The following is a 26,791-nucleotide window of genomic DNA, read 5'->3' as shown; positions in this document are numbered from 1 at the left end:
GTCCCAAGTTGTTCAACAAAGGTTTCCATTTGTCATCTGTTACCTTGCTCCCAGTTGCTTTAATTTTTTCTAGAGCATCAAGAAACCTTTGTTCTGTTTTCCATTCTCCATTCTGAAATGCAAGCATACCAACCTTGTGCATAACAAAAGGATGTTCTAGTGCAATGCTTAGTTTGTGCAAAATTTAGCACTTGGCCAAAGAATCTTTCAGCCAATTTTGAGTTGTTGGTCAGTCCCATATTATAATCCAGTGTAGAGCATTGGCAAATGACCCTTTCATCACCTCCACTCCTATGAAGTAAGCAACCATGGCCTGGTCATGCTCACCCTCAGCTGCACACAAGTGCCTGTATGCTACCCACACTGGCCTGTACATCTTCTCAACTGTTGTTATTTCGCTGAGATACCTTCTGGCAAGTTCATATTTATGATCAAGCATGAGATAATAGCATCCCACTGCAAAACAAGACACAGGATTGAACACCAATTAATGAGAAAGACAAAAGTTCATTTGCTTTATTCAGTTCTACAAGTGTCCCTTGCAAGTTCAGGTAAATAGTTTGCATGGAAAGAATCTTTCACCATTACTACAGAAGTAAGCTTGTAGCACTATTCATTCATTCATTCATTTATTCATCCATCCATCCAACCATTGAGCATGCTGACCATGTGGTGGGTGGGGGAGGGGGGAGAGGGAGAGATACAATCTTAAACAGGTTCCTTGTCATGGGGGAGCCCTGCGTGGGGCTCCATCTCACAACACTGAGATCATGACCTAAATGGAAATCAAGTCAGATGTTTAACCGACTAAGCCACCCAGGTGTCCAGTTTGTAGCACATTAAAAATAATTTTTTTTTTTAAGATTTTATTTGTTTAGGGCACCTGGGTGGCTCAGTGGGTTAATCCACTGCCTTCGGCTCAGGTCATGATCCCAGGGTGCTGGGCTCGAGTCCAGCATCGGGCTCTCTGCTTCGGCGGGGAGCCTGCTTCCCCCCCACCCTGCCTGCCTCTCTGCCTACTGGTGCTCTCTGTCTGTCAAATAAATAAATAAATTGTAAAAAAAGATTATATTTGTTTATTTGACAGAGATCACAAGCAGGCAGAGAGTTAGGTGGGGGGTGGGGAGGGGAAGCAGACTCCCCGCCAAGCAGAGAGCCCAATGTGGGGCTCGATCCCAGGACCCTGGGATCATGACCCGAGCCGAAGGCAGAGGCTTTAACCCACTGAGCCACCGAGGTGCCCCTATAGCACATTTAAAAAAATCACAATTATAATAATGTCTTTTAGCTAAAGACACTATCACATCCACATTCTCTTGCAAACCATCTACATAACCAGGGAGTACAGTTTCACTAGGATTATTATACTTAAAATGTGTTCTCAAATAGGAAGCATAGTAATTCTTGTTCTTCAGTTCAGAGCAATGTTAAGAGGTAGTGACTCAGGCAGTTAATTTTTTCCTGAGGCTGTCAACATGTAGTGTGACAATAGAAGAACAAATGCTTCAAAACAGTAGGCATGGAGTTTCAAAATGTCTTTGTAAGTATAGGTTGCTAGGGCAGGGTTATCCAGGGCATCTGAGATTTTCCCTGTTAGAGACAAATGGAGCTTATTCGAGGACTATGGCATTTTCCAGTCATTGGAGGGGTCTTTACAGCCACTTTTATCAGGTATTTCTCAGATAACCTTTAGTTGATTGGCTTCTCCTTATCAAGAATATCAAGAGCCTGCTGATACGGTTTGTCTGGTTTTGTGACAGAAGTATATGAGCTGCTCTGTGATACTGCGCTGTCAGATAAAGACATAGACAACCAATATATGTCTTGGAGTTCCTTGTGAGGGAGTGAAGCCTCTTTTCTGCACAGAATAGAGCACCTTGATACTGTGGCTGGTCCACCTACTGGCCAGTACACTTCCGCAGCCGCTACAGATTCATGGCTGCACAGCTGTGGCGTCCAGCTAAGCACATTCCAACTTGCCTTCCTTTCTGCTGCCCACCAGGCCTGCCCTGAGCTTGTGTTGCCTAAAAAAAAATATTCTAAGCAGTTAAAATCACTGCCTTAAAGACTGGGCACTACTGTACTGATACGGCTTACTTTTTTTTTTTTTTTTTGTAAAGATTTTATTTATTTATTTGACAGAGAGAAATCACAAGTAGACTGAGAGGCAGGCAGAGAGAGAGAGAGAGAGAGGGAAGCAGGCTCCCCGCTGAGCAGAGAGCCCGATGCGGGCCTCGATCCCAGGACCCTGAGATCATGACCTGAGCCGAAGACAGCGGCTTAACCCACTGAGCCACCCAGGCGCCCCCGGCTTACTTTTGATTTTATACAGTTCTTACCTCTATCTTTTGCATCCCCCCAAAAGAAAAAAAAAAAGACGTTTTCAGAAACAGAAGTTGTGGCTCTGTTCCTACTTACTTTTCCCATGATTCTTTTCTTTCCTTTTCTTTTTTTTAAGATTTTATTTGTTTATTTGACAGAGATCACAAGTAGACAGAGAGGCAGGCAGAGAGAGAGAGGAAAGCAGGCTCCCTGCTGAGCAGAGAGCCCGATGCAGGACTCGATTCCAGGACTCTGGGATCATGACCTGAGCTGAAGGCAGCGGCTTAACCCACTGAGCCACCCAGGCGCCCCCGCCCATGATTCTTTAAACATTTTTAAAAATCAAGTTATATATTCTTATAGCTTAAAATCGAATAGTTCTCCGAAGCATATTAAAAACCCAGTATTGTACTCCACTACTCTGTCATCACCCCCTTTTGATTTTCTCATCCCCAGAGGCAACTCTGGAAACTTTTAAAGCTGATTCTTTTGATATTTACTGCTCGTAGCAGAGGCTACTGGCTGTCCCCCTTCCTCAGAAATAGAACCTCTGGTTTTTAGCAGGGTAATTGCTACCTGGAATGTAGACATGCTGCAGTCTTCTTGTAGCTAGTTGTGGCGGTATGACTAAGTACTGAACAGTTAGTCACCTATGAGTTCTGGGAGGTGTTTTTTAAGAGTAAGGAGCAGAGCCTTCATTAACCTTCTTTCCTGCTGGTTAAAAGGTGGATGTTAGGGATACCTGGGTAGCTCAGTCAGTTAAAACAACTGCCTTCAGCTCAGGTCATGATCCCAGGGTCCTGGAATCGAGTCCTCTGTCCACCTCCTTCTTAGGGGGAGCCTGCTTCACCTTCTGCCTGCCACAGCCCCTGGTTGTACTTTCTGTCTCTCTCTGAGACAAATAAATGAATGAAATCTTTTAACAAAAAATGGTGGATGTTTGGGGCACCTGGATGGCTCAGTGGGTTGGGCCTCTGCCTTTGGCTTAGGTCGTGGTCTCAGGGTCCTGGGATCAAGCCCCACATTGGGCTCTCTGCTCAACAGGGAGCCTGCTCCCCCCCCCCCCCCACCTCTCTGCCTACTTCTGATCTCTCTCTCTGGCAAATAAATAAATGAAACTAAAAAAAAAAAAGTGGATGTTATAGTTGGAATTTGAGCTGCTATCTTAGACTGGGAAGTACAAACTATTATGTTAAAGATTGAGAATGAAAGGATAATCATGGATTCGCCATACCAGTCCTAAAATTACTTCATTTATGTGGAAGAGAAAAAAAAATTCCATTAAAGCTCTTGAGGTTTCTGGTCTCCTGCAGCCCAACCTAGCCCTAAGGAATATGCCTTCATGTCTGTAAAGAAATCCTACTACTACTTTTTTTTCAAAGATTTTATTTATTTATTTATTTGACAGAGAGAGAGAGAGAGATCACAAGTAGGCAGAGAGGCAGGAAGAGAGAGAGAAAGGAAGAAGTAGGCTCCCTATTGAGCAGAAAGCCCAATGCGGGACTCGATCCCAGGACCCGAGCCGAAAGCAGAGGCTTTAACCCACTGAGCCACCCAGGAGCCCCTACTACTATTTTTTTTGATTAAAATATTTGACTATATTTCTTGATTTCTTGTTATGAAAATGGGGATTGACCTAATCTATTACATTTGCCTGCCGGCTCAGACACACTTCCCACTCACCTGGCATCTTCCTGTTATCTTGTTACATTGTAGTTTTGGTGAAGTCAGTATTCAGTGCTTTCATTTTGACTGTGTAAATGAACTTAATAATATTTTAATAATAATCTTTTGTTGTTCATTTCAAACTCAACTATTCTGCCAGTTATCTAAAATCTCTCTCCTTGGGCCTTTTGAGATGCTTTAATCTGTATTGATTGCTTTGTATGATGCACCACAGATGTCCTGGAATTTATCTTCCTCCATCATTTTGAGGATTGCCTTTTTTTCTCTTCTTTGTGTTAGATCTCTTTATTCTTGGATCTCACCTCTTTTTTTTTTCCCCTTAATTTTGTTGAAGTATATCTTCTAGGGGCATCTTCACTAAGGGAGGGTACAAAGGAAGTAATATTACTGAGGGCTTGCATGCCTGAAATGTTTTTATTCGTGATTGATAATTTGGATTAACTATAAATAATTTTTCCTCAGAAGTTTGAAGTTATTGATCCATTGTTTTTTTTTATATTTCAAGATTGCAGAGGATCTAGTGCTACTTGGATTCGCAGTCTTTTATGTGGTGTTGTTTTCCCTCCCACAGAACTTTTGGGATCTTACATGTGTTCCTGTTCTTGAAACTTTGTGGCTTTTAGTGGGTCTTTTTGTATTCATTATTCTAGACCTACAGTAGGCTCTTCCAAACTGGTAGCTTGTGATTGTAAGTCCTTCCATTCCCACCATTTCTCTTCTTTTTCTGGAAGCCTTGTTTTAAACTCTTTGGTTTTTGTTTTTTAAGATTTTATTTATTTACTTGACAGAGAGAGAGGACAAGCAAGATAGAGAATACGAGCAGGGGGAGGGCAGAGGGAGACAGAGAAGCAGACTCCCGGCTAAGTAGGAAGCCCCATGCAGAACTTGATCCCAGAACACACACACCCCCATCATGACTTGATCCAAAGGCAGATGCTTCACCAATTGAGCCATCCAGGTGTCCCTGGTTTATTGTTGTTGTTTTTTTGCTGTTCTTATTCTTTTTACTATTCTTTTAGTTTCTTCTCTTTTTCTTCCATTTCCTATTCATTTCTACTGTCATTAAAACTATTTCAACAGCTCTTTTGTCTCTTAATATTCCTTTTCATAGCATTTGGTTCTTTTTATAATGGTTGCAGTATTTTCTCTTATGTCTAAAGATATTACTGATGTTAAAAAATGTTTTTGTTTCCTTGAATAAGTCTTTTTTTTTTCTAGCTTCTCCCCCCACTTTTGTTTTAATCTTTCATGTTAGAAGCCTTCTTTAGCTTTCTCTTAATATTGTAGTTAATTGTGAGGTTTTGGACTGTTGGGTTCACCATTGGTTAAAAATGGGTGATCATGCTGGGATTGGGTTTGATAACTTCCTTTGTTTTTAATATTTTTACCTTTGGTTTGTCAGAGTTACTGGAGAAAGATTTTTTTTTTTTTTTAAGATTTTACTTATTTGACAGAGAGAGACACAGAGAGAGAGGGAACACAAGCAGGGGGTATGGGAGAGGGAGAAGCAGGGAGCCCGACCCAAGCCTTGATCCCAGGACCTCAGGATCATGACTGGAGCTGAAGGAAGACAAGCAATGACCGAGCCACCCAGGCGCCGCCGGAGAAAGATCTTTTTATTTCCTGCTGGGAGATACAGATTTAGTTGCCAGAATTTGGGGAGTGGGGTAGAGGAAGATTTGAGTTTGCAGAATTCACTATGTAAACTTTTACATAACTCCCTCTCTTTTCAGTTTTGATATCCCTGCTCTCAAATGCTAAGTATTCCCATAGGAATACTTAGGAGAATACTCTTTTAAATTTTTTCCTGATAGTAAATCTCAACTCTTCTGGTGGGTTGGAGCAAGTACAGTCACTTAGGTATATAGAGAGGGGAGAGTATCTGGGGATCTAAATGCTTCTTAACTAGGCTTTTAAACAGTTCTCACCTTTAGTTTCTAGAAATATCTGGTACTGCCAACTGCAGAACTTCTTGAGAGTTCTGAAGTGTAAATCAGGTAGCTTCCTGTCATCCCTCATGATAGTTTAGGATTTAGTGTTCTGAGGTGAGCTGATTCAGCTAAATTTAAACAGCAGCCTTTCAACTTTGTGATTGCATTGCCAATCATTGTTTCTTTGCTAGCAACTCTCCTTTATTTTAAAACTTTTTTTTTTTAAAGATTTTATTTATTTATTTGACAGAGAGAAATTACAAGTACACTGAGAGGCAGGCAGAGAGAGAGAGAGAAGGAAGCAGGCTCCCTGCTGAGCAGAGAGCCCGATGTGGGACTCGATCCCAGGACCCTGAGATCACGACCTGAGCCGAAGGCAGCGGCTTAACCCACTGAGCCACCCAGGCGCCCCTAAAACTTTTGAAACAGAAAGAAATTCTAGTAATTTTGCTAGTAATTTTGCTTATTGACCATAACACCCAGTCAGGTTTTTGCAAAATCATTTTAAAATTTCAGGATTTCCTGGGTATTACTTATTTTGCAAGGTTTGTTTGCTTTGTTAAAATGAAATGTCAGGGGCACCTGGGTGGCTGAGTCGGTTAAGCATCTGCCTTTGGCTTAGGTCATGATCTCAGGGTCCTGGGATCCAGTCTTGCGTGGGGCTCTCTGCTAAGCAGGGAATCTGTTTCTTCCTCTCCCTCTGCCTGCTGCTTCTCCTGCTTGTGCTCTCTCTTTCTGTCAAATAAATAAATAAAATCTTAAAAAATAAATAAAATGAGACATCAACTCTGAAAAAGGTGCTTTTTTTTTTCTTTGTCTACAGTGTGAACTGCGATGGGGAGAGAGACACAGGGAGAAGGAGGGAGAGAATCCAGAGCAAGCCCCATGGCCAGCTCAGAGCCTGACTTGGGACTTGATCTCATGATCTGAGATCATGACTTGAGCTGAAATCAGTAGTCAGATGCCCACCTGAATAAGCCACCCAGGTGTCCCTTAAAAAGGTGTTTTTAAAAATTAAGATAGTCTTTCTTGCAATAAGAAAACAACTGAAAAATGTGTACGTGTGTCTACTTTGCTTTATTGGCTAGGGCTGATACTATTTTTCTTCCTTTTCCATTATAGTCATAACAAAATGATGCTATGAATCTTTTCTCTGTAAGCTCTCAGCTCTACCTTTTGGTTAAGATAGGTAGATATTAAGCCAGAATAGAAAGGGGTTCTGGTAAAAATAAAATATTTAGTAATAATTGTAAGGAAATGTGAGCCATTTTTTCCTTTCATCTGGCAAATATTTATTGATATTATTTACTGGCCTCTGTTATGTGCCAGTAATGCACAAAATGAACATGGCCCCTGCTCTTAAGTGTGGAGTTTATAGTCAGTTTGAGAGACATTAAAAAAAAGCTTTCGGGGGGGGGGAGCTTTCAGGGGTACCGGGGGTGATTCAGTAGGTACAGCATTCAATTCTTGATTGTGTCTCAGGTTGTGATCTCAGGGTCGTGAGATGAAGCCCAGTGTTGGGCATGGATCCTGCTTAACTCTCTCTCTCCCTCTTCATCTGCAAGCTCCTCCCTCTCCTCAGCTCCCTCTCTTTCTTTAAAAAAAAAAAAAAAAAGGACTTGAGTTACGGTTGCCTACAATGTCAAACTATGTTAATATTTACAAATACTATAAAACATTGTGCATCTCGGGTTGGCTGGGTTGCTCAGTCGTTTAAGTGTCTGCCTTTCGTTCGGGATCCCAGAGTCCTGAGTTGGAGTCCGGCATGGGGCCCCCTGCTGGTTGGGAAGCCTGCTTCTTCCTCTCCTACTCCCTCTGCTTGTGTTCTCTCTCTCACTGTGTCTCTCTCTATTAAATAAATAAAATCTGTTGAGTTATGGACAGTGGGGATGGTATGTGCTATGGTGAGTGCTGTGAAATGTGTAAAGCTGGCGATTCACAGACATATACCCCTGGGGCTAAAATACATTATATGTTAATTAAAAATAAATAAATAAATAAAATCTTAAAAAAAAAAAACAACCAAACAAAAAAAACTGCATCTCAAATTTTAATGTGGATATGAACTGACTGGAGATTTGTTACAAATGTAGATTATGATTCAGTAAGTGAGAGGTGAGACCTGATATTCTCCATTTCTTTCTTTAAAAAAAGTTATCTTTTGAGGTATAATTTACATATGAAAAAATTCACATATTTTAGGTATATAAGTCAACTTTCAACATGTTTGTATGTATCTACATCTATCCAATTGTTATAACCCCTGCAAAAACAGCATTTTTAACAAGTTCCAGGTAATGCTAATGCTGCTTGGTTTGAGGACCACATTTCTGAATGTCAAGGATATAATTATCAGTTCAGACTTTAATCACTCAAACTGAGGTAGTTTAATGTTAACAGGACTTTTGGGTTGATTTTTACTTTAAAAGTGGTCATGACTATATATATACATTTTTAAATTGTTTTGAATGGAAAAGGAAACCTCATGAATTAAAAAGATACCAAAGTTCAGATGAAAATTGTCCTATTCTTGCCTCCTAGCTACACAGTTTCCCTTGAAGAGCCATTTATTACATATTGGTTCCTTAGATATTCTGTCCTGAGTAAAGTAATTATGTATTTAAATTCTCCACTTACCTTCTCCGTATTTACACACATGGTTGCAGTTCTAAAGACCGTTTTCTTTGATGCTTTTTTATTTTTAAAATCAGATTTTATCTTTTATTTTGTAACTTTAAAAAAATGAAGTAAAATTTGTATAAAAAATTCATAGATCATATATGTACTATTTAAGTTTTAACACACAAATGCACTCTTGTAATGTAAATCTGAAGACTTTGATGCTTAACTTGGACGGCTTCTGGCATTCTTGTTTTGATGTTTCTCTCTCTGTGATCACACTAGGATTTGATAATGCATTAAATGAAAAAAAACCAAAGCATCGATGAACCATTGTTTTATTGCATATAGAACTCATAGGTGCTTTTGAGATATCATCAACTACTTCAAAAGTAATAGACTTTACTTTTTAGAGCAGTTTGAGTTTCATAGCAAAATTGAAGGGAAAGTACAGAGTTCCCACGTACCCTATACTCTCATATGCACAGTCTTCCCTATTACCAACATCTTGTACCAGAGCAGGACATCTGTTACAGCTGATGAACCTAAATTAACATATAATCATCCAAAGTCCAAACAAAATACAGAACAGTTTCACTACCGTAAAAATCCTCTGCATTCTGCCTGTTCATCTCTCCCTCTTTCTTAACCTCTGGCAACCACTGTTCTTTTTTATTGTCTCCATAGTTCTGCTTTTTCCATAATGACATATAATTGATATTATGGTATATGTAGTATGTAGCCTTCTCAGATTGGTGTCTTTCACTTAGTAATATGTATTTAAGGTCCCTGTATGTCTCTTCATGGCTTGATAGCTCATTTCTTTTTAGCTGTGAATAGTATTTCATTGTCTGTATGTGCCATAGTAGTTTAATCCGTTTATCTACTGAAGGACATCTTAATGGCTTCCAAATTTTAGCAATTATGAATCAAGCTACTTTAAACATCTGATGCAGGTTTTTGTGTGGACATATATTTTCAACTCTTTTGAGTAAGTACCAAGGAGAACAGTTACTGGATTGTATAGGAAGAGTGCCTTTAGCTTTGTGAGAAACTGTCTAAGTGTCTTTCAAAGTGGCTGTACCATTTTGCATTCCTACCACCAACGAGTGAGAGTTCTTGTTGCTTCATATTCTTGTCAGCATTTGATGTCAGTGTTTAGATTTTGGCCATTCTAATAGATGTGTCATGGTATTTCATTGTTTTAATTTGCAGTGCCCTAATAAAATAACATGCTGAGCATTTTTTTATATGCTTATTTGCCCTTTCGGCATATAATCTTTGGTGAAGTGTCTCCTCAGATTTTTTGCTGATTTAAAAATTATTGGGTTGTCCATTTTCTCAGTTTTGAGTTTTAAGAATTCTTTGTATATTTTGGGTAAATCCTTTATCAGTCCTTTATCAGATATGTTGCTTAAAGATATTTTTTCCCCCAGTCTATGACTTGTCTTTTCATTCTCTTGAATTTGGCTCACTTTTTAGAAGGGGATTCTGAAAAGATTGGAAGTTAAAAGTTCTGATATAGAGGATATTTTATAATCTTACAGTTTAAGATAGGTCTCCATATAAAAATATGTCCCAAGTACTATTTACACATTCAGAGCCCCTTAAGATTTTTATTAGTTTTATGAAATAGCTATCAGTTACATTAACCTGTGCATTATTCAGATTAGAAAAACACTTCATATGCCCTCCATTGTCTCCTTTTTTTTTTAACCTCAAAAGATTTTATTTATTTACTTACTTGTTTATTTAAAGTAGGCTTTATACGCAGTGAAGAGCCCAGTGTGGGGGCCGAACTCACAACCCTGAGATCAAGACCTGAGTTGAGATCAAGAGTTGGACTTTTAATTGACTGAGCCACCAAGGCACCACTCAAGGATTTCATTTCATTTCATTTATTTATTTATAAGATTTTATTTATTTGAGAGAGAGTGAAAGCTAGAGAGATCACAGAGGGAGAGGGAGAAGCGGACTCCAGGCTGAGCAGAGAGCCCAATGCAGAGCCTGAAGTGAGGCTTGATCCCAGGACCCTGGCACCATGACCTGAGCCGAAGGCAGATGCTTAACCAACTTGGCCACCCAGGCATCCCTCAGGGATTTTATTTTTAAGTAATCTATACTCATTGCGGGGCTTGAACTTCCAACCATGAGATGAAGAGTTACATGCTCTACCAACTGAGCCAGCCAGGTGTCCCCTGGCTACTTAATAAAATTCCTTCATTATCTTGTTGCAACCCATTTCCAATTTTTATTCTTACTCTTTTCATTTATGGAGATATATCGTTTTTAATTTTCCACAGAGCTCAAATTCAGGGTCTTGCATGTTCTTTCTCCTCTCTATTCAGAATCTTCTGTACTGGGGTGCCTGGATAGCTCAGATGGTTAAGCAAGCATCTGACTTTGGTTAGGTTGTGATCCTGGGATGGAGCCCTGTGTTGGGCTCCCCTGCTTAGCAGGGAGCCTGTTTCTCCCTCTCCCTCTGTAGCCCCCCTCCCCCGCCCGCTTGCATGCTCTCTCTTTCTCTGAAATAAATAAATAAAATCTTTAAAAAAAAAAGAAACAAAACACCAAAGATTGATGTTGAATGCCTCCTACCAGCAGCTAGGAAGAGGCAAGGAGAAATCAACAGCTTGGTTCCAGACTTTTAGTGTCCAGAATTGTGAGAGAATAAATTTCTGTTGTTTAATTTTTTTAAAAAAATTTATTTGACAGAGATCACAAGAGGGGCAGGCAGAGAGAGAGGAAGGAAAGCAGGCTCCCTGCTGAGCAGAGAGCCCCATGCAGGGCTTGATCCCAGAACCCTGGGATCATGACCCGAGCCGAAAGCAGAGGCTTTAACCCACTGAGCCACCGAGGTGCCCCTAAATTTCTGTTGTTTTTTAAAAAAAACAAAAAACCAGAAAACTAAAAACCAAAAATACACTTCAAGTTCCACCTTTTTCGTGATACTGTAGGGAAGACTGTGAATCTAACCTGAGAATATAATATAAAATATGCAAAACTTACTCTGTGATGATGTTTATTACAGCATTATTTATAATGAAATATCGAAGACAACCATAATCTTAAACAACAGTGGAATCATTATAATGATCATTATAATGAAATCATTGATCATATCATATCATATAATGATCATTATAAAAAATGTTATGTTGGAACATATAGACACATGGAAAGGTGATTATGATATATTTGGGAAAAAAAGCCAAATACCAAAATCATACATGCAAAGTAATTATAGTTCTGAAATAAAAGGAAATGAAAATAGATAAAGGGAGGAAGTATACCAAAATTAGTTGTGTTAGTGTGGTAGAATCACATGTGTTTTTTTCTCTCAATGTATAAATTTTATATAATACAAGTAAAATTAAATAATTATAAATTGTTATGGTAAATATTTGTGCATTTTATTTTACTGTTTAAAGGTTTGGTCAAAACAGTGTTGGGAAAACCCCAAAATGAAGCACATAAAATGTTGAATATTGGGTAACTGCATTGAAAGGCTTTGCAGTGTTTTATAGTTAACTATAAAAGAGTTATGTACTTTTAGTGAAAAAAAGAGCTGAGAGACATCTGAATGTGATGTTTTGATATGGTAGAATTGGTGAAATTTTAATCTTCTAGTGTCTCGCTCTTTGAAGGAACGAAACCATTTAAAAAAAATCATGAGGGGGGCACCTGGGTGGCTCAGTGGGTTAAGCCTCTACCTTCGGCTCAGGTCATGATCCCAGGGGCCTGGGATCCAGTCCCGCATGGGGCTCCCTGCTCAGCAGGGAGCCTGCTTCTCCTCATCTCTCTCTCTCTGTCTCTCTGCCTATTTGTGATCTCTCTCTCTGTCAAATAAATAAATAAAATCTTTTAAAAAAAAATCACGAGGTATTTTCTGTGAGAAGAAGAGAAGGTAACATAAGGTGGGAGTGCTGATGAATGCAGATATTCAAAGGACATAGAAAAGGGAAGGACAGGCGTGCCTGGGTGGCTCAGGGAGTTTAGTGTCTGCCTTCAGCTCTCAGGTCCTGATCCGAGTCCTGGGATTGAGCCCCATGTTGGGCTCCCTGCTCAGTAGGGAGTCTGCTTCTCCCTTTCCTCCCTGCTCATGCTCTCTCTCAAATAAATAAATAAAATCTTCAGGGGCAGGAGGAAAGGGGGAGAAGGACAGCCATATAAACAGAGATAACTATAAAAGCAAGACACCAGAGTGTAAAAATAGTGTGGAGAAGGTCAAAGCTTGGAATGAAGCTTATGACGGATGTTTAAGTACATAAAAAGCTTTTAAAATTGTTTTAGTAGCAGTAACAACAAAGAAAAAGAATAGTCCTGCTGTTTGGACTGTGGTGTTGTATTAGTAAATTGTCAGAGTGAAAATAGAACTTTTCTATTCCCATTTGGCTTTGATCTTTTATTTCAAGGACAATTATCTCTTATTTTTTATTTTTATTTGAGTGTAGTTGACATGTAGTGTTACATTAGTTTCAGGTATACAACATAGTGATTCAGCAAGTTTGTAGGATATACTATGCTCACCACAAGTGTAGCTACCATCTGTTACCATGTAATACAATCACAATTGAGTATATTACTTAAGCTATACTTTTATTCCAGTGATTTACTAATTCCATAACTAGATGCCTCTACCTTCCTCTCCCATTCACTCATTTTGTCCATAACCCTACCCCACCTTTCCTTTGGCAGCCATCACTTTGAAGGAGAATTATTTTCAGAATAGAGAGGATAAAAGGGCTATTGTTCTTCCACAATTACTTATCAAATATATTTATTATGTGAGATCTCCATGTTTGTTGTAAATTTAAAAAACAGACCTGTATGGGGAGAAAAATGCCACCCATATTTATGCCAGTCAGATATAATAATATTGTTATTATTTTTAAAAAAAGATTTTATTTATTTATTTGACATAGAGATAGTGAGAGCAAGAACACAAGCAGGGGCATGGGAGAGGGAGAAGCAGGCTTCTCCCTGAACAGGGAGCCAGATGAAGAGTAGACCCTGGGATCATGACCTGAGCCTAAGGCAGATGCTCAATGACTGAGCCACCTAGGTGCCCCAGATAGAATTATTATTGATATTTTTGTTGTGTACCCTCTCAGAATCCTGTTGAGCATAATGTATATATGCAAAATATTTTTATAAAAAGGAGATAAAACTGCTGCTGAGTAGTTTCTTTTTCTCAGAAGTTAATTTCCTCAGAAATATATTCTAAAGTTTTCCATGTCAGTAAATGTGGACTAAACTATCTTTTGATGAACTTTTATTAAATTATAGCATGCATACTACCCTCTATCCCTGAGTAGCCACTGATTTGCTTTCTGTTACTGCAGATCACTTGTATGTGTAGAAATTTATATAAATATACTGCATGTGCTTTTTGGGGGGCTTCTTTCACTTAGCATAATTATTTTGAGATTCATCCCTGTGGCTGTATGTATTAAATAGTTTCTTTTTATTGCTGAGTTGTGTTCTTTTTTTTTTTTTTTTAAGATTTTATTTATTTATTTATTTGACAGAGAGAGAGAGAGAGAGATCACAAGTAGGCAGAGAGGCAGGTGAGGGGGTGGTAAGCAGGCTCCCTGCTGAGCAGAGAGCCTGATGCGGGGCTCGATCTCAGGACCCTGAGACCATGACCTGAGCCTAAGGCAGAGGCTTAACCCACTGAGCCACCCAGCCACCTGCTGAATTGTGTTCAAATGCATGGATATAACTCAGGTTGTTGATCCATTGTTCTATTAAAGGACATTTAGGTTGTTTCCAGTTTTGGGTTGTTACAAATAAAGCTGTTAGGAACATTCTTGTATAAGTATATCATGGGCATAAGCCATGGGTATTTCCTTTCTTCCATCTTTTCTCTCTCTCTCTCTTTTTCTTTCTCTCTCTCTCTTTTCTTCTCCTCTCCTCTCCTTTTATTTTATTTTATTTCAGTAGGCTCCATGCCCAGCATGGAGCTCAATGTGGGGCTTGAATTCACAATCTTGAAATCAAGACCCAAGCTGAGATCAAGATTCAGACCTTAACTGAGCTGCCCCGGCATTCCTTGCAGTCTATTTCTGATAACTCTGTTTTCTGGAAAACCGTGGAGGAATGTATGGTTGCTTTAAAAAAAAAAAAAAAAATCCTTCCTCTTACGCCTACTCATATATTTTTTTAAAGATTTGTTTATTTATTTGACAGAGAGATCACAAGTAGGTAGAGAGGCAGGCAGAGAGAGAGGGGGAAGCAGGGTCCCTGTCAAGCAGAGAGCCTGATGTGGCGCTTGATCCCAGGACCCTGAGATCATGAACTGAGCTGAAGGCGGAGGCTTAACCCACTGAGTCATCCAGGTGCCCCTAGCTTAACCCACTGAGTCATCCAGGTGCCCCTATGCCTACTCATATTTAGTTGAGTATTGGATATTATAAGTAGAAAAGTTATAGAAATAGCTTAAGATTTAAGTATAAAGATTTATGCTTGCTTCTGGCAGGTGACGAGGGGCTTTAGTGATTCTGTATCACCATAATCCAGTTTTTTTTTTTTTAATTTTAAAGATTTTATTTATTTGTCAGAGAGATAGAGCACAAGCAGGGGAGGCAGCAAGCAGAGGGAGAAGCAAATGCCCTCCTGAGCAGACAGCCCAGTGTGGGGCTTGATCTCAGGACCCTGGGATCTTGACTTGAGCTGAAGGCAGATGGTTTAACCGACTGAGCAACTCAGGTGCCCCTTAATCCAGTTTTAAGTACTGAGAGGATTTGAAGCTAGGCTGTAATTCTAAAGATAGTTTATTTTAGGCTTTCTTGGGAGGAGCCCTTCAAGGTATGGATTCCAAACACATGGTATTTAACTATAGGCCTTTTCTTAGTGGACTCTGGACTCTAGTTTTTGTTCTTTATGTTAAGTGCTTGTCAAAAACCTTGCTTATTTTCTAACTCTTTCGCTAGATTTGCATAGTTGCACTAGGGAAAGAGTGCCCAAAATACAGCTCATTCTTGGTTTCCTCCTTCTTCTGAATCTGTTTCCAATAATTCTTTTTTTCTGTCTTGGTGGTTCTTTAATGCCTGTAATCAGATGATTTTCATGTTTTGTTCAACTTTTCTAATTGTTTGCATTAGAAAAGTTAGTCTGGAGGGCGCCTGGGTGGCGCAGTGGGTTAAAGCCTCTGCCTTCAGCTCAGGTCATGATCTCAGGGTCCTGGGATCTAGACCCTGCATGGGGCTCTCTGCTCAGCAGGGAACCTGCTCCCCCCTCCCCGCCCCCCGCTGACTCCTCCTCCCCTGAACTCTCTGCCTGCCTTTCTGCCTACTTATGATCTCTGTCAAATAAAATCTTTTTTTTTTTTAAAGATTTTATTTATTTATTTGAGAGAGAGACAGTGAGAGAGAGCATGAGTGAGGAGAAGGTCAGAGAGAGAAGCAGACTCCCCGTGGAGCTGGGAGCCCGATGCGGGACTCGATCTCGGGACTCCGGGGTCATGACCTTAGCTGAAGGCAGTCGTCTAACCAACTGAGCCACCCAGGCGTCCCTCTGTCAAATAAAATCTTAAAAAAAAAAAAAAAAGTTAGTCTGAATTACTGAATTCACATGACTAGGAATAAAAGTCATACTGCTTAATTTGAACATTTTTCAAATGTTCATGGTTATTTTTATTTCTTTTTTTTGTACCTTCCTGGTCATATGAGGACCATACTTCTTGAAAAGGTTATTGATACTCATGTTGGGTGGTGAATATCTAGATGTAGTTATGATTCAAGTTTCCTGTCATGGATTAATGAAATTTTAGGGTGTTGTCAATGATGGTTTTAGAGTGTGGTCAGTGATGGTCACCAAAGAATTGTGAAGAAATGTTAGAAAGATGGTTGATATGTAAGTATTTTCTCAGTTTTCACAAAAGGCAAGAAGTTCATATAATTATATACTTGGTGTTAGTGATGGTCAGGGTTCTCAATGGCTTTTAAAAAATATTTCAGGGGCATCTGGGTGGCTCGTTTGCGGGGCATCTGGGTGGCTCATTTGTTAAGCATCTACCTTTAGCTCAGGTAATGATCCCAGGGTCCTGAGATTGAGTCCTGCGTTGGGCTCCCCACTCAGTGGGAAGCCTCCTTCTCCTCCCTTTCCCATTCCCCCTGCTTGTGTTCTCTCTCTCACTGTGTCGCTCTCTGTCAAATAAATAAATAAAATCTTAAAAAAAATGAAACAAAACAAAATAAAAACATTTAAAGATTACCTGAAAAAGGACAGAATTAGCATATATTCATAAAAAACAACAAAACATAAATTAATTGTAATTTATTGAATACTCACAAATGTTGGCAGTGAGCCAAGAACTTGATACTGTCTCCCTGTAATCTTTGCTTTAAGATAGGTATTTGTAGTAGAAGCCACAAATCTTCACCTGTACATGTTTTGCCATCCTTGGCACGTGAAAATGTTACCTTTGTAGCCTTCTTTGTATACAACAAGGGCCATATGACTAACTTTAGTCAATGAAATATGAGCAGATTGGCGCATCACATCTGAACTGAGGCATTTAAGAGATCCTGTACCACTTACTGTTCTTTACCACACTTCTACAGCCACAATGATTTTCTTTTTGTCCAACCAACCCACCAGACTTGTCCCCAGTGTTGTTTTCTGATTTGAATACTTGCATCCTTTTCATCACAGGGATAAAGGACAATTCATTTGAAAAGATGACATTTGACTTGTGACCTCAATATAAAGAAAAATAGTTTTGAAATATGGGCTTTTGATTACAAAGAATTTTGTTCCAGTCATTTCACAGGGTAGAAGTAACACAAATAAAATCTACCAGCTATAACTGCACATGGAAGATGTTGTTACTGATTAATCTGGTAGTGACAAAATCTTCTTGCCCTAGACTAAATTCAGATCTTTAAATATGACCTGGGAAAAAAAGAATTGGTTAGGGAAAGGAAACTCATTATGGCAGAAATTGAGCCCCCCAAAATTCACAATGATAGATGCTAATATTTCAAAATATGTGATATGAATATTAAGTAAAAATTGTTATTATAGAATGTATATGTTGAGAAGTTGCTCTAGCTATTCATCAAATAAAACAGGTTTTTTTTTTTTTTTTCCAAGAAATGATTTGGGGTACCTGGTAGCTCAGTTGATTTAGTGTTTGACTCTTGACTCTTGTTCTCAGCTCAGATCTTGATCTCAGGGTGGTGAGTTCACGCCCCACATTGTGGTCCACACTGGGCATGGATCCTACTTTAAAAATTTTTTTAGGGGCGCCTGGGTGGCTCAGTGTGTTAAGCCTCTGCCTTTGGCTCATGTCATGATCTCAGGATCCTGGGATTGAGCCCTGCATTGGGCTCTCTGCTTAGCGGGGAGCCTGCTTCTACTCTCTCGCTGTCTGCCTCTCTGCCTACTTCTGATCTCTCTCTCTCTGTCAAATTAAAAAAATTTAAAAAAGGTGTTTAAAATTTTTAAAAAAGTTTACATACAGAAAATTAATCAAGCTAGGACATTGGCTTGGTGGAATTGGCTCAGAAGAAAATACACCAGAATAAAACATATGCAGGATCAAAATGAGGGGTAAAAAGAACTATCAACCAACTTTCCAAATAAAACATTAAAATTCTTCTGTACATCTGTTTTTATAGCTTAATATCAATCTTTTTTCCCCCTGAAGGTCATTCCTTATTTTGATACAAAAATTAAACCCTTTAACTTATAAAGAGTGTCAGTTTTTATATTGTTCTGAAGTATCATTTTCTTTCTTTCTTTTTTTTTTTTTTTTTAAGATTTTATTTATTTATTTGACAGAGAGAGATCACAAGCAGGCAGAGAGGCAGGCAGAGAGAGATGGGGGGAGGGAAGCAGGCTCCCCTCTGAGCAGAGAGCCCGGCGTGGGGCTCGATCCCAGGACCCTGAGATCAGGGCCTGAGCCGAAGGCAGAGGCTTAACCCACTGAGTCACCCAGGCACCCCCTAAGTTCTTTCTTAAAAGAAGACCTGGTTTATCTCCCTGGCTGCAATACTAATTACAGTTCCTTCCTTCCTTCCTTCCTTCCTTCCTTCCTTCCTTCCTTCCTTCCTTCCTTCCTTCCTTCCTTTTTTGGAGAAGTATCATAGGTTGTTTAAAATAATAAAGCAATTATAAATTATATTAAAAAATGTTTTCTTTTGTTGGCTAGGGGTTATACCAACAGGTTAAAGAAAAATAAATGGATCCTTTTTAGTGTAGAGAATCTTAAGTATCAGTGGTATAAATAAGATTGTGAAGTAAAGATTACTCAGAATACGGGGTGCCTGGGTGGCTTAGTAGGTTAAAGCCTCTGTCTTTGGCTCGGGTCATGATCTCAGGGTCCTGGGATCGAGCCCCGCATTGGGCTCTTTACTCAAAAGGGATCCTTCTTCCCCCTTCCCTCTCTGCCTGCCTCTCTGCCTACTTGTGATCTCTGTCAAATAAATAAATAAAAAATCTTAGAAAAAAAATTACTCAGAATGGGGCATCTAGGTGGCTCAGTTGTTTAAACTCTGCCTTCAGCTCAGTCATGATCCCAGGGTCCTGGGATTGAGTTCTGCATTGGGCTCCCTGCTCAGTGGAAGGCTTGTTTCTCCCTCTCACTCTGCCTGTCACACCCCCTGCTTGTGTGAGCTATCTCTCCCTGTCAAATAAATAAGATTAAAAAAAAGAGATTTTATTTATTTATTTGACAAAGAGATCTCTCTCTTTGTCACAAGTAGGCAGAGAGGCAGGGAGAGGGGGGAGCAGGCTCCCCACTGATCAAAGAGCCTGATGTGGGGCTTGATCCCAGGACCCTGAGATCATGGCCTGAGCTGAAGGCAGAGGCTTTAACCCACTGAGCCACCCAGGCACCCCAGATGAAGCTTTTAAAGAGAAGACATAGTAAACAGATATGAAAATCAGTATTAAAAATGAGTCTTATTTACCCCTTTATCTCCTTTAATTGAAAATATTGACTTGGGGCACCTGGGTGGCTCAGGTCATGAGCCCCATATCAGGCTCTCTGCTCAGCAGGGAGCCTGCTTCCCTCTCTCTCTCTCTGCCTGCTGCTCTGCCTACTTGTGATCTCTCTCTGTCAAATAAAAAAATAAAATCTCTGCCTTCAGCTCGGGTTGTGATCCCAGTGTCCTGGGATGGAGCCCCGCATCGGGCTCTCTGCTTGGCGGGGAGCCTGCTTCCTCCTCTCTCTCTGCCTGCCTCTCTGCCTACTTGTGATCTCTCTCTGTCAAATAAAAAAATAAAATCTTTAAAAAAGAAAATACTGTCTTAGGGGGGTGCCTGGGTGACTCAGTGGGTTAAGCCTCTGCCTTCGGCTCAGGTCATGATCTCAGGGTTCAGGGATCGAGTTCCGCATCGGGCTCTCTGCTCAGCAGGGAGCCTTCCTCCTCTCTCTATGCCTGCCTTTCTGCCTACTTGTGATCTCTCTCTCTCTCTGTCAAATAAATAAATAAAATATTTTAAAAAAATTGTCTTAGATTCAACATATGCAAATCAATAAATGTGATGCATCACATTAATAAAATGAAAGATTAAAATCCTGTGATCCTCTCAATAGGTGCAGAAAAGGTTTTTGACAATATATAACATCCTTTCATGATATAAAAGCCTTAAAAGGGCACCTGGCTGGCTCAGTTAGTAGACCATGTGACTCTTGAGCTCAGGGTTATGCATTAAAGCCACACATTGAGCAAAGAGGTTACTTAAAACAACAATAACAACAACAAAAACAAACAAAAAACCCCACGTCTGGGCAGGTCGGGTATAGAAGGAGCATACCCCTAGCTGACATTATACTCAATGGAGAAAAATTAAACGTGCTTCCTCTAAGATCAGGAAAAATACAAGTGTGCCCCTTTCACCACTGGTATTCAACATAATACTGGAAGTCCTAGCTAGAGTAGTCAGGGAAGGCAAAGAAATGAAAGGAACCCAGATTGGAAAGGAAGATAGAAAATATCATTATCTGCAGATGATATGTCCTGTACATTGAAAATATCAAAGAGTCAACTAAAAAACTGTTGGATATAATCAATGAGTTCAGTAAAGTTGTAGGATACAAAGACAGAAATCAGTTACATTTCTATACAGTAACAACTAAAAATTTGAAAAACTATTCCATTCACAACATCATAAAAAATAATGAAATATCTAGGAATAAACCAAGGAATTTGAAGATCTATGCAATGAAAACTACAAGACTTTGTTGGAAGAAATCAAAGAAGACACAAACAAATTGAAGAACATCTTGTTTTCATGGATTGGAAGAATTAATATTGTTAAAATAGTCAGGCTACTCAAAGCTATCTATAGATTCAACATAATTCCTATTAAAATTCCAATGACATTTTTCAAGGAAATAGGAAAACAAAAACCAATCTTGAAAATTATATGGAACCACAAAGACCCCACATAATTAATCATGAGACAGAAAAACAAAAGTGGAGGTATCACACTTCCTTACCTCAAACTATACTACAAAACTATTGTAATGAAATATTATGGTACTGACATAAAAATAGACATATAGATTAATGGAACAGAATAGAGAGCCCAGAATTAAACCTCTGCAAATACAGAGAACTAAAATTTGATAAGGGAGCCAAGAACATTCAGTTGCAAAAGAATAGTCTCTTCAACAAATGGTGCTGGGAAAACTGGATAACCACATGGGGGGAAAAAGAGAAAGAAAAAAGAAAAAAAATGGACCTCTATCTTATACCACTTACAAGAGTTGACTTAAAATGGATAAAGACTTAAATATAAGACCTGATACCATAAAACTCATAGAAGGAAAACCTAGAGAAGAAGCTCCTCAACATTGGTTTTAACAATGAGTTTTTTGGATATGATACCAAAAGCACAAACAAAAAGAAGAAACGCCCCAACAAATTGAGACTATATCCAACTTGAAAGCTTTTGCACATCAAAAGAAACAATAAAATGAAAAGGCAACCTATGAAGTGGGAGAAAATATTTGCAAACCGTGTACTGGATAAGTGGTTACTATCTGCAATTTACAAAGAACTCATACAACAAAACAGTCCAATTAAAAAATGGGCTTAGGAGCCAACCCACCCTCCTTGGCAGGCATCCCTCCAGAGTGACACCTGCCCTGCCGCACCTAACAAGCAGCCATGGCTGGGACTGTAGCTGACCCAAACTGACCCCTGGCAAGGGTTGGTTGGAAATCCTGCACAGCAGCATGTCTATACTAGGCTTAGCTGGCTGGACACAAAGCAAGCCCTTTCCTTCACTGTACTGGCAGCTGTGGCATAGAGGTTAATTGCCTCCAGCCAGGCTGAGTACTAGCCCTGTCCAGCAGTGAGCCCATGGTGGCCACATACATGCCTCTTAACAATGCCAGGAGCAAGCCCTGCCCAGTGCATCTACAGCAGGCAAAGAGCATTACTGTAGCCAGGCTGAAGATAATTGTGACTCAGCCACAATAAGACGGTGCATGCAGCCCACACAGGGGACACTTCTAGAGTTCTTGGTTCTGGTTCAGGTACTGTAGGGCATCATAGGACCTCTTCTACACAAGGCTGCTACTTTCAAGATGAGGAGAGGTAGCTGGCCTACTAATATGTAGAAACAAACAGAGTTAGACAAAATGAGGAGACAGAGGAATATGTACCAAATGAAGAAGCAAGACAAAATCACAGTAAAAGAGCTGAATTACATGGAAATAAGCAATATGCATGGTAAAGAATTTAACTTGATAGTTATAAAGATACTCACTGGACTTGAGGAAGAAGTTGATGAACTCAGTGAGAACTTCAATAAAAAGAGAAAATAGAGAAAATAACCTGTCAGAGCTGAAAAATTCATTAACTGAAATAAAAAGTACACTGGAAGGAGTCAATAGCAATTAGAGGATGTAGAAAAATGGACCAGAAATCTGGAAGAGTGTAATGGAAAACAATTAAGCTGAACAACAAAAGGAAAAAAAATTAAAAATGAGAATCGGTTAAGGGAACTCTGTGACATCAAGTATAACAACATTGAAATTATAGGGATCCCATAAGGAAGAGAGAAAGGAATGAGAGCAGAAAACTTATTTAAGGAAATAATAGCTTTAACCTTCTCTACTCTGGGGCAGGAAACAGGCATTCGGGTCTAGGAAGCATAGAAAGCCCCTATCAAGATGAATTTAAGAAGACCCACACCAAGACACATAAAAATTAAAATGTGAACAAGAAATGATAAAGAGGAAAATTAAAAGAACAACAACAGATCTTTAAAAGCAGCAAGAGAAAATAGTTACATGTAAGGGAACACCATAAGTCTATCAGTTGATTTTTTAGCAGAAACTGAAAGGAGCGGCAGGGAGCGGCAGAAGGGAGCGGCACAATAGTGTCAAAGTGCTGAATGGAAAAAACCTACAATGAAGAACACTCTACCTAGCAAGGTTATCATTCAGTATAGAAAGAGAGATAATGAGTTTCCCAAGTGAACAAAAGTTAAGTTTATCACCGATAAACCAGCCTTACATGCAATGTTAAAGGGAATTCTGTAAATGAAAAGAAAGGGCCATAACTAGAAGTAATAAAATAATGAAAAAATTTTATAGGTCAAAGCAAGCATATATTAAAGGTAGCAGATTAATCACTTATAAAGCCAATATGGTGGTTAAAACACAAAAATAGTAAAATAAATTATGTCTACAAAAATTAGCCAAGGGATACACAAAACAAAAAGATGTAAAATACGATATCATATACATAAAACATGGAGGAGAGACTAATAATTTAGTGCTTTAGATGTGTTCATATATAAGTGACCATCAACTTAATATAGACTGCTGTGCACAAAAGATGTTATATATGAACCAAATGGTAACCCACAAATCAAAAATGTGTAATAGGTACATAAAAAATAAAGAGAATGGAGGGGTGCTTGGCTGGCTTAGTTGGTAGAGCATGTGACTCTTGATCTTAGGGTCATGAATTTGAGCCCCAGGTTGGGGGGTAGAGTTTACTGAAAAAAATAAAATGGAATCCAAACATAACACTTAAAAAAGGCATCAAACCACATGTTGAGAGAACAAGAGAAGAAGGAATAGAGAAGAACTACAAAAACAATCAGAGAACAATTAACTAAATGGCAATAAGTTCATGTCTATAAATACTTACTTTAAATGTAATTGGTTTAATGCTGTAGTCAAAATGACAGGGTGACTGAATGGATAAAAAAAACCAAGATATGTCTATATGCTGCCTACAAGAGACTAATTTCAGAGTGAAAGACAAATACAGACAGAAAGTGAAGGAATGGAAAAACATGTATCGTGCAAATGGAAGTGAAAAAAGAAGCTGGGGCAGCAATACTTATATCAGACAAAATAGATTTTTTAAAAAAAGATTTTATTTATTTATTTGACAGATAGAGAGAGATCACAAGTAGGCAGAGAGGCAGCAGAGAGAGGGGGGAGGCAGGCTCCCTGCTAAGCAGAGAGCCTGATGCGGGGCTCGATCCCAGGACCCCGAGATCATGACCCAAGCTGAAGGCAGAGACGTAACCCGCTGAGCCACCCAGACGCCCCGACAAAATAGATTTTAAAACAAATACTTTTAGCAAAAGACAAAGACAATACATAGTGACAAAGGGATCAGTTGAACAAGAGGATATAGCAGTTGTAAATGTCTATGCACCCAATAAAGGAACATCTAAATTCATAAAGCAGTATTAACAGACATAAAGGAAGAAATTAACGATAATCCAGTGATAGGAGGGGACTTTAACACCCCACTTACATCAATAGATAGGTCATAAAGACAGAAAGCTAAGGAAAAAAGTGCCTTTGAATAACACATTAGATCAGATCAACCTAACAGATATACATAAAACATTCTATTCCAGAACAGTAGAATATACTTTCTTTCAAATGCACATGTAGCATCCTCCAGGATAGACCATGTGTTAGCTACAAAACAAGTCTCAAAAATTTAGGAAGATCAAAATCATGTCAAGCATCCTTTTGACCACAGGAGTGTGGAATTAGAAATCAATTACAAAAAAACAAACTATAAACACACAAACACATGGAGGCTGAATGATATACTATTAAACAGTGACTGGGTCAAGAAAGAAATCAAAGAGGAACAGCAGCCTGTGTGGCTTAGTCAGGTAAGTATCCAGCTCTTGATTTCAGCTTGGGTCATGATCTCACGGTCCTTGGTTTGAGCCCCAGACAAAGCTCTGCACTCAGAGCACTCTGTTTCTCTCCTTTTGCCTCCCCTTCTCTCTCTCTACAATAAATAAATCTTTGAGGCGCCTGGGTGGCTTAGTGGGTTAAGCTTCTGCCTTCGACTCAGGTCATGATCTCAGGGTCCTGGGATCGAGCCCCGCATGGGCTCTTTGCACAGTGGGGAGCCTGTTTCCTTATCTCTCTCTGCCTGCCTCTCTGCCTGCTTGTGATCTCTGTCAAATAAATAATTAATAAACTCTTTTTTAAAAAAATCTTTAAAAAAAAGTCAAAGTGGAAATCAAATACATGGGGACAAATGAAAATGTAAACGAATGCTCCAAAATTTTTGGGATGCAGCCAAAGCAGTTCTAAAAGGAAAGTTTATAGTGATACAGGCCTACCACAAGAATCAAGAAAAGAAATCTGAAACAACTTTAACTTCTACCTAAATGAACTAGAAAAAAGAACAAAAAAGCTAAAAACTAGTGTGGGGAGGTGGTGCCTGGTGACTCAGTGGGTTAAGCCTCTACCTTCACCTCAGGTCATGATCCCAGGGTCCCGGGATCAAGCCCCACATCGGGCTCTCTGCTCAGCAGGGAGCCTGCTCCCCCCGCCCCGCCCCGACCCTCCTGCCTCTCTGTCTACTTGTGATCTCTGTCTGTCAAATAAATAAATAAAATCTTAAAAAAAAAAAAAAAACTAGTAGAGGGAAGTGGAAATCAATGAAATAGAGACCAAAAAGCATTAGAAAAGATCAACGAAACCAGTCTTCTTTTTGAAAGGATAAGGTTGATAAAATTTAGATTCATGAGTATAGATGATCAGTAAAATTAGAAATGAAAGAGGAGAAATAACGACTAACATCACAGAAATACATAGAATTTTAAGAGAATATCATGAAAAATTATGTGCCCAACAAATTGGATATTCTAGAAGAAATGGATAAATCCCTACCATACAGTCTTCTAAAACTGAATTAGGAAGAAGCAGAAAATCTGAACAGATTCATTACTAGTAATGAAATTGAATCAGTAATAAAAGAAATTTGAGAAAGTCTGGGATCAGATTTTTTTTGTTGTTTTTAAGATTTTATTTATTTGACAGACAGAGATCACAGGTAGGCAGAGAAGCAGGCTTCCCGCTGAGCAGAGAGCCTGACTTGGGGCTTGATCCCAGGACTCTGGGACCAGGATCTGAGCCGAAGGCAGAGGCTTTAACCCACTGAACCACCCAGGTGCCCCTAGGATCAGATGGTTTTACAGGTGAACTCTATCCACCATTTAAACACTTAAAAAAAAAAAAAATTTTTTTTTTTTTTTTTTTTTTTTAAAGGAAATCTCTATAGCCAGTATGGGGATCAAACCCATACTGTTTCACTGTATGGTAGGGATTTATCCATTTCTTCTAGGATATCAATATTTGTTCTTTTTTCTAGTTCATTTAGGTAGAAGTTAAAGTTGTTTCAGATTTCTTTTCTTGATTCTTGTGGTAGGCCTGTATCACTATAAACTTTCCTTTTAGAACTGCTTTGGCTGCATCCCAAAAATTTTGGAGCATTCGTTTACATTTTCATTTGTCCCCATGTATTTGATTTCCACTTTGACTTTTTTTTAAAGATTTTTTTAAAAAAGAGTTTATTAATTATTTATTTGACAGAGATCACAAGCAGGCAGAGAGGCAGGCAGAGAGAGATAAGGAAACAGGCTCCCCACTGTGCAAAGAGCCCATGCGGGGCTCGATCCCAGGACCCTGAGATCATGACCTGAGTCGAAGGCAGAAGCTTAACCCACTAAGCCACCCAGGTGCCTCAAAGATTTTATTTATTGTAGAGAGAGAGAAGGGGAGGCAAAAGGAGAGAAACAGAGTGCTCTGAGTGCAGAGCTTTGTCTGGGGCTCAAACCAAGGACCGTGAGATCATGACCCAAGCTGAAATCAAGAGTTGGATACTTACCTGACTAAGCCACACAGGCTGCTGTTCCTCTTTGATTGATAAGGAAGAAGTAAAACTGCCATTATTTGCAGATGACATGATACTCTATGTAGAAAACCCTAA

The 26,791-nt window shown here is 39.3% G+C and overlaps 1 protein-coding gene and 1 pseudogene across 2 annotated transcripts in view; one reads left to right on the top strand and one right to left on the bottom strand.

The window, feature by feature from the left end:
* SBF2 (SET binding factor 2) overlaps positions 1 to 26,791 on the top strand; it is a 415,224-nt gene that overhangs the window by 41,333 nt on the left and 347,100 nt on the right. The gene's annotated exons all lie outside the window — the stretch shown is intronic.
* On the bottom strand, positions 230 to 8,597 carry LOC309841263 (cell division cycle protein 16 homolog pseudogene; annotated as a pseudogene). Its single transcript has 3 exons — positions 8,577 to 8,597; positions 1,226 to 1,898; positions 230 to 456 (listed from the first exon to the last, which is right to left on the bottom strand). The product of its transcript is annotated as a cell division cycle protein 16 homolog pseudogene (transcript).

This window comes from Mustela nivalis, assembly GCF_964662115.1.
Source record: "Mustela nivalis genome assembly, chromosome: 9".
Classification (NCBI taxonomy): Eukaryota; Metazoa; Chordata; class Mammalia; order Carnivora; family Mustelidae; genus Mustela; species Mustela nivalis.
Note: the sequence above shows the minus strand (reverse complement) of the source record. Positions and strands in the feature narration are given on the sequence as shown.